The 8885-nt window shown below is 33.9% G+C and overlaps 1 non-coding gene across 1 annotated transcript; it reads right to left on the reverse strand.

Annotated features, from left to right (window-relative positions):
- Positions 1 to 4509: 4509 nt before the first annotated feature.
- On the reverse strand, positions 4510 to 4614 carry LOC132508464 (U6 spliceosomal RNA). Its single transcript, XR_009536599.1, has one exon. It is a non-coding gene; the product is annotated as a U6 spliceosomal RNA (small nuclear RNA).
- Between the last annotated feature and the right edge of the window lie 4271 nt (positions 4615 to 8885).

Here is an 8885-nt window from a genome sequence, read left to right on the forward strand (position 1 = left end):
AAAGGAAAACTATATGGGCAAAAAGTCCAGGTTCCATCCACTGTACATGGGATATTGATAGGCTTGTAAAACTTACAGAGGTACCTGGGGGTACCTAGGAACCCTGGATATTTAGTATACAGATCAGCAAAGGATGGTGGAAAATAAGACGACACCAGGTCAGGGGACAAATTAAGTAGGTGAAGCTCGTCCTTTATATTCTTTTCCCTTCTGATATACCGCTGCTCTTTCCTGTCCAGAATATGTTCTGTATCCTCAGTAGACCTACACACACACACATACACACACACACACACACACACACACACACACACACATAGAGACATGCGTGTAGCACACAAACATGCACGCATGCATGCATGTACACATACATGGAGTCCCCAGTCTTCTCAGTTAAAATTCAGCTTAGGGCTACCTTGGTGGCGCAGTGGTTGAGAGTCCGCCTGCCGATGCAGGGGACACGGGTTCGTGCCCCGGTCCGGGAAGATCCCACATGCCGCGGAGCAGCTGGGCCCGTGAGCCATGGCCGCTGAGCCTGCGTGTCCGGAGCCTGTGCTCCACAACGGGAGAGGCCACAGCAGTGAGAGGCCCGCGTACCACAAAAAAACAGAAAAAAAAACCCAAAAAAAAACAAAAAAACGAACAAACAAAAAATTCAGCTTGTAGTAACTAAAGAAAATTTATAATGCCCTATATTTTATAGATTTTAAAAATACTTGCACTTTAATAGAAAACTTTTAATGTCTGAAAATCCTTTCTGACAAAGGAAGTTATTTCTGATATTGGAGGTTGACAGTTTCACAGAGAAAACTTCAGGAGCACAGAGACATGCCTGACCCTCTCCCCACGCACCATCTGGGGAAAATTCACCAACACATAGGCTCAATCCCTCTGCTAAGTCAAAACCAAGTTTACCAACATCATTATTTCACAGAGAATAACTTACCTCATGTTAGGCATTCACACGTATTTTATTTGTTGAAGACAGGAAGAAGATATAAAGGAGGGAATCATCTGAAATTACAGAGTAGAGCATTTAAGTCAATATAGATATTTAAATTGAAGGTAAAATTAAATTATAATTTGAAATTATATGTGGAGTTTTATTTCCTAAAGAATATTTTGGAAAGTTCAACTTCTATTTTAACTTATATTTTCAGAGAAGGTATTTAGTCCAAATGAAGAATATCTTCAATTATTGTTCTTCTACTGCAAGCAAAAAAGGATTTATACTTCTTTTCATGAAATATGGTTGTTTGACAACAGAAGAATAAATATTTTATATTTTTAGAAACAACAGTCAGGCTACTGATATTCTTAATTAGTGTTAATAAATCTGAATGCTTCTTATCATCTACTCTTTAGCTTGTACCTGAGGAGTTGAATACCTCCGGGAAGATACGTGCTCCAGACCCGTAAATATGCAGTTCACAGAGCCCACCACCAGAGGGCAATAAAGAAGTAAAATCTTGACACCATGTAGTGAAAATAGTGGGAGTTTAAATAAAAGCAACATTTCACAGTATGCTTTTCTGACCAATGTTATATCTAATAACTTAATGGATTATATGTACATGGATTCTGAAAAGTCAGCAGCACACTTCATTGGTCAATTTCTATGATAAGGGGAACGTAATGTGAGTGTAGAAAAACAGTATACTTACATCTTAAAATTCCACCCCTACAGAATCTACTCACTATTGAAAAATGGTAAAAATAGCTTTCTGTGTCTCAGTGACCAGTTAACATTTTCAAGAGTAGAATTTATCTTCCTATGATGCTCAAATACACAGGAAAAATGCATATCTAGGACAATGGATAAACTCTATATGACATGTGAAAATAATTATTCAAATGGAAAAAGTATAAGATCTACAAGGAACAGTTTTATATGCATTAGTGTGGATATATACATAAAGAGGCTCTAAGAAACATAAAAATCACTTCCAGGAAGTAATTTTAAGTAGAAGAGAATTAACATGGATGAGCAAGAAAAGAGAGTTAGTTTTAAAATAGTTTCATTTACTTTTTTTTGTTTATTTATTTGTTTTATTTATTTGGTCTTTGGAATATAAGGAAACAGTGGCTTTCAGATCAGTATCCCAGTGGAACAAAGGGACCGAGGTCTATACTGGAGCCCAACCATTGTTTGACTATCTTGTAATAATACTGGTGAAATATAGCCAAATCATTTGAACTACAAGCATCCTCTCTGACAATATTCTTAAGACATCAACATTATATATTAAAGAAAGTAAAGAGAGAATACTGTTTTCTTTAGAGAGAAAATACAGATCCTGGATCAAATCAATAATGTCAGCAAACCTCATGGGTATAAAACATTCTGCTGCCTATCATTTAGAACATGCCTCTAGAAGAGGGAAACTGGGCGATAATTTCCCCAGATTTTATATTTAATTCAAATATTTTAGATAAGAGGCATCTCTAGTAAAACATTGTATTATTGATTCTTTCCAATATTTCTCAAATACATATGGGGAAATGGAGGTGGGTGTGGGTCAGAGGAACTATCTAAATAGAGCATAGTAATCAACAGTTTGTTTTTTAAAAATAGAAATTTCTATTTAAATTATTTCCAGAGACAGAAACACACAGAGACAATTCCATGGACAACAGTGGAAGAGACCAGAGTGATGTAGCTGCAAATCAAAAAACTGCCAACACCAGTGATTGATGGCCACCACCAGAATCTGGTTAAGACAAAGAAGGATCCTCCCCTTGAGGCATCAGAAAGAGCATGGCCCTCTCAACACTTTGAGTTTGAACTTCTGGCCTCTAGAGCTGTGATAAAATAAATTTCTGTTCTTTTAAGCTAACAAGTTTGTGGTATCTTGTTATGGTAGCCCTAGAGATGACTGTATTTGATTCCTGAGATGGCAACTGTATTTTGACTATGTAATCACTATTCCAAGATGATCAACAGACACAAAGATAAAGGCAAAACTGAGACTAAGCCCAGTTCTTTTTATTCCCAGAATAATAAATGATTTTTTTAATTAATTTAGATCCCTTTGTCTAACCCCTCTGCTTTTCAAAAGAGTATGTGGGACCAATCAAGTATTAATATGTTATACTTTCATTTTAATTCATCTCAAATTATTTCTAATTCCCCTTATGAGTTCTTACTTGACCCATGAATTATTTAGGAATATATTGTTTAATGTCCATTTGTGATTTTCAACAAATTTCTTTCTGTTAACGATTTCTTATTGCATTCTGTTGTCATCTGAGAGCACTCTTTGTATTGTTTATATCCTTTAAAATGTACTGAAATTTGTTTTATGGCCTAGCATATAGTATATCCATGTGCATTTGAAAACAATGTATATTCTGATGCTGTTGGGTGGAATGTTTTATACATGGCTGTTAGGTCTAGTTGATTGATAATGCTGTTCAAGTTTTTTTTAATTTTCTTGTTGATTTTCTATCTGTTCTGCTATTGAAAAAAGGGTATTAAAGTATCCAACTATTATTGTAGAACTGTCTGTTTCTCTTTTCCGTTGTGTTGATTTCACTTCATTATATTTTGAGGTTCTGTTGTTAGGTGCATATAAGTTTATAATTATTATACATTCTAGATGGAATAATCATTTTATCATTTTAAAATGTTTGTCTCTAGTAAAAATTTTCATCTTAAAATATATTTTTTTCTGATATTTTCTTAGCCAGTCCAGCTTTGTTGTTGTTGTTGTTGTTTTGTTTTTTTGTTACTGTTATGGTATATCTATTCCAACCCTTTTACACTTCATCTATATATTTTCTTGACTCTAAAGTGGGTCACTTGTAGGCAGCATATGTTTGGATCATGTTTTTCATTTTTTTATCCAGTCTGAAATTTCTGTCTTTAGATGGAATGTTTAACCTTTTTATATTAAATGTAATTAATATTTAATTTTGTAATTTTTATATTAAATGTAATTCATGTAGGATTTATGTCCAACATTTGTGATTTATTTTCCAAGAGTCACATTATTTTTCCTAATTCCTCTTCCTCTATTACTGACTCATTTGTTGTTGTTGTTGTTAAAAAGATATTTTTTAGTGTACAATTTCAATCCCCTTATCTTTTACTATATTTTTGAATTATATTCTTAATCCTTGCTCTAAGGATTACAAATAACATCTTAAGTATAAGCATCTAGTTTTGATTAATACCAACTTAATTTCAATAGTATAAAAAACTTTTCTCCTCCTTTACATTGCCCTCCTTTGTGCTGTTACTGATATAAAAACTCCATCTTTAGACATTATATGCCTATAAACAGTTATAATTATTACTTTATGTTGGTGCCTTTTAAATCAGATAGAAAAAAAAGTTAGAATAAAATACATTCATATTATTTTTTATATTTACCTCTGCAGTTACCTTTCTTGATGTTCTTTATTTCTTCATATGGATTTAAGTTACTGACTTATGCTTTTATTTTTGTCTGAACGGCTCACTTTAATAGTTCTTGTAGCACAAGTCTGCTAGGAAAAAATTCTCTTAAGTTTTTAATAAAAGTATTGAAATTTTCATGTCATCCTTCTGCAATGGCCATGGTAATCTCTGCATCATTCCAACTTTAGTAGATATGTTGCCAAAGTGAGCATTTAGTATGTACTCTTATATGGTACAAAATTTAAAGTGTTAAAGATTATGAAGTTATAGACACAGGTTTACTTGTTTCGAGACCATTTCAAGAGCATATTTGGGCAATGTTAATATTGGCATTTCAAATTCAGTGCTACCATGTAGCAAATAAAATAGATGAACCTCAAGTCATGATATTTTTTTCCTGATAACATAAGGTTAAGGTTAATTATCAGTTGTCACATTTTTCCCAGTATTTTTTAGTTAGCTTTTAACTTAGCATGAGTGAAATGAAAGGATGGTAAGTTTTGCATTAATTCCTGACCCAAAACAGAACTTTTGAAGATGAAAGTCCATTAACAGAGCTCTGTGTTTCCTGTGAAAAATAAATCTGTCCCACCCCCTGAAAAATTCATGAATATTTTACAAATTGTATGTTCAGGAAGCTATTCTAGCCTTCTATTAAAAAAAAAAACACAATATAGAAATATTTATTTCCTTCATGTAGTAGTAATATACATGTTATTTAGAAAATGTATAGTGAATTTTGGTTTGCTCATCTTCTGAAAAACTCCTAAGAAAACACACACTTCTGAGAATTTCAGCCTTATTTCTACATAAGTTATCTAATCTATAAAACATTATGCATGCTTTGGATAATCATCTAAATAATTACTATTCTAGCCTTTTAAATGGTTTCAGTGCACACATAATTTTCTCTACCCACACCCCCATTTTTCCCAGTTAAATTGATTAAGTGATATTTTTTCTTTAGTCACTTATTATATTTAGGTATGTTTAGGCCTCCTCTTCTGAACTCATTCCCTGATAACAAAGAAGGCATAGATGCTGTTTCTGACTCCCAGGGAAGTTTAGGCTCTGGCATGCTGGACTAGGCAGGGCCTAGCATCACCCTGTTTATGTGGAATATGTGGAACTGGTGAGCTTCTAAACATCTCAAAGAGACATTTAACAAGACTGAAGGTTCTGGAGAGAGAATGTATTTTATTGCCATCATTTTAATTTCACCATATGTCTAGATAATTCATGCTTTTGGTGCAAAATTCAAAAGTAACAGTGGTGGGCTTCCCTGGTGGCACAGTGGTTGAGAGTCCACCTTCGGATGCAGGGGACACGGGGTCGTGCTCCCGTCCGGGAACATCCCACATGCTGCGGAGCGGCTGGGCCTGCGAGCCATGGCCGCTGAGCCTACGCGTCGGGAGCCTGTGCTCCGCAACGGAAGAGGCAACAACAGTGAGAGGCCCGCGTACCGAGTAACAGTGGTGAATGAAAAGTAAATCTTTTATACAGTTTTCCTGAAGCCACCCATTTCCCCCTCCTAGAGGTAATCATTTTTACCAGTTTCTTTTATATTTTTCAGGGGCAGTTTAGGCATATATTAACATGTGCTATATAGAGGATAATTCCTCTTATTAGGGTAAATTTGTGTGCTTTTTTTTTTTTTTTCTGAATTGTAGTATGCAGGAATCGGAAGTCTCTGGCAAGAGGAGAGTTAAAAGGAGAGAAGCTAGCTTCAGTATGATCTTTATTATCTCCTCATTCTCTCTTATCCAAATATCATCTTTGCATCTCATCAGTAAAAGATTCATTGGTTTTGACTGTGCTGATCTGCTCATTCAGGGAAAAGGATGGTGTGGCTCTGGGGTTCTGAACTCTATGGATCTACACATTCATGAGCATGCTGAAATCCTGTCTGGGTTTTTCTATGCTTTCGGGCACAGCAGTCATGCTGCTCTCTGCCTTTTAATATCATCTTGGAGATTCGCTTTACCTCTCTCCTTAACTGAATCTCTTGTTTTCTGTGTCCCATATTTTCCTCATTTTTAGTTTGCTATCTCATATTTGTTGAACATACAGTACAGTTGCTTTGTGAGAAACAGTATGTAGTAAGCATATTTTTTGAGATTGTTCACGTCTCCAAGTCTTTATTCTAACCTTTGCTTAAATAATAGTTTAAGCAAGTATAGAACTCTAGGTTAGATATCATTTTCCTTCAGAATATTGATTATATGAATCCATCAATCTACCTTTCAGCATTGCTGTTGAGTATTCTGAAGCAATTATGACTCAATGATATATGTATGTGTCTTTTTTAAAAAAAATTCTCTCTTCTTGTGAGTAAATGGAACCGTATATTTGTTCCTAAGGGTTGTTCCTAACTTCACAATGATATGCTTAATTTAATCTGTTATCTTGGTGTTTGGTAGATCCTTTCCATTAAGAAATTTATGTTCCTTGTGTTAAGAAATCCACTTCCAAAATTCCTCCTTCTAAAGCTTTTCTCTGGTATGTCCTTCTGGAACTCATATTATTCAGATATTGCATCCCTTGAATGGGCTTTCCAATTTTCTCTCTTTTTTTCCACCTATCTGTCTTTTTGTTCTATTTCTTATAGATTTTCCAAATTAATCTTCCAGATCTATTCTTTTTCTGCTTATTCTTCAGTGTGTTTTTAACGCTTTCAGAAAGAAGCTTAAGGGTTGAAATAGGGATGCCTAGAAGCACTAGCACATAGAGCAAAGGGCTGGGAACTGTGATGCACATTCATCTATATTTCTTTAGATTTCATGAAAGGTGCTTGGCACATAACAGACTCTCAATAAATAAATGGTTGTGTAATAAATAAGTAGATAAATAAGTAATAAGTCCTAGATTCTAGTCCCAACATATATTTCTTTCCCACTTCACATTGGCATGGTAGTGTCCTCTCTTGGTTTCGTTTTCTAACTAGCAATTTCAGACTACATTTTCTCTCTGCCACTGAGAGCATTATCTAATTCTAGCAATGTTATATATATATAGATAGATAGACATAGATATAGATATATAGATATATAGATATATGCACACATACAAATTTTAGTTAACTGAAATTTTTAAATTATCTCATATATAGAACTTGCTATACAGGTAAAGAGTGATTTAAGATGGGGAAAAGAATTGAGCTCTTTAGTGCTTGAAATCCACTAAAAATCTGTTCCAATTTATTATATTTTTGCTAGACCTGAACTATTTACCTTTAGTAGATAAACCAGAAAAAACAGCAGTACTGCAATTGGTAAACTAAGTTATTTGAATACATTTCAGAATGATTTCTATATCATGTACTATACAGAGATCTAGCCATCCACATTGGTTCATTAAAATGTAAAGCAGTTTCCTACAATTCTGCTCATTAAGCAGGGGTCACACAAAGAATTCTCCTGTGACGTGGAACAGTGCGAAAGTTTTATGTATCTTGATACTGATTAAAGGGAAGCTATCAGGCTTTGTCTTACAGTAATTTCATATTGTTTTAAAAGTTTAAACATAAGTCCTCCAAATTCTAGACATCTATACCTTTAAATCAGTCAGGCAACAGCTAGATCTTTTAATATGTTAGATCCATTTGCCAGTCCACTTCTTTAAAAAGCATACTTTTCATTCCTCTTTTTAAATAAAAGCATTGTCTACACTGATTCCATCATTACCATTGGAAATGTTTATCTGCCAAATGAAAAAGAACAGTACAAATTAGAAACACTGATACATCTTCTGACATTATTCATTTAGAAGCTAGTTCTCAAATTGTCATTACATTTACCACATAAAAATTACAAATGATTTGTTTGGAAAACCATGGCTATTTCTAAATTCAAGATGTTTGGACAACTGTAGATAAAGTTTCATTATCAGACTGAACTAAATATGCTGTAATTATGAATAAATCAGGATGATTTCTGCTCTGTGAACTTGTTATTAATGTACTCAGGCCAAGCATCAGGAAACATCACTCTTCAAAATTATACAAGTGTATTTCTCAGCCAAAAATGTAAAAAATAATGTTTGAAAATCAAGGTCAAGGATTGGTTGGATGATGTTTATGCTTCTATCATCTGATTGTTCCCATCTTTATTCTGTTCTATGAAACACAGCCTAAACTTGTACTTCCACAAGGCCTGTGTTTCCCCATTTATTAGCACTTATCACACTTGAAATTATTACTTAAATATCTATTTTCTCCAATAAACAATAGGTTCATTAGGCCAGGGACCTCTGCTGTCTTATTTTCTTCTGTAGGTCTACACTATCATATTAGGTGCCAAAGAATATTTGTTGAATGACTGAGTTAATTAATGATAAATGAATGGAGAAGCCTACTTTCTCAGGCTGACAATTGAACTAGAGAATGGAAGTTGGAAAATTTAAATTGAATTTCCACAATTTTTATATAGTGATAATTTGTTTAAAATTTGGTATGCAAAATGTTATATACAATAGAGTTAACAAA

Source organism: Lagenorhynchus albirostris, chromosome 17 (assembly GCF_949774975.1).
Source record: "Lagenorhynchus albirostris chromosome 17, mLagAlb1.1, whole genome shotgun sequence".
NCBI lineage: Eukaryota > Metazoa > Chordata > Mammalia > Artiodactyla > Delphinidae > Lagenorhynchus > Lagenorhynchus albirostris.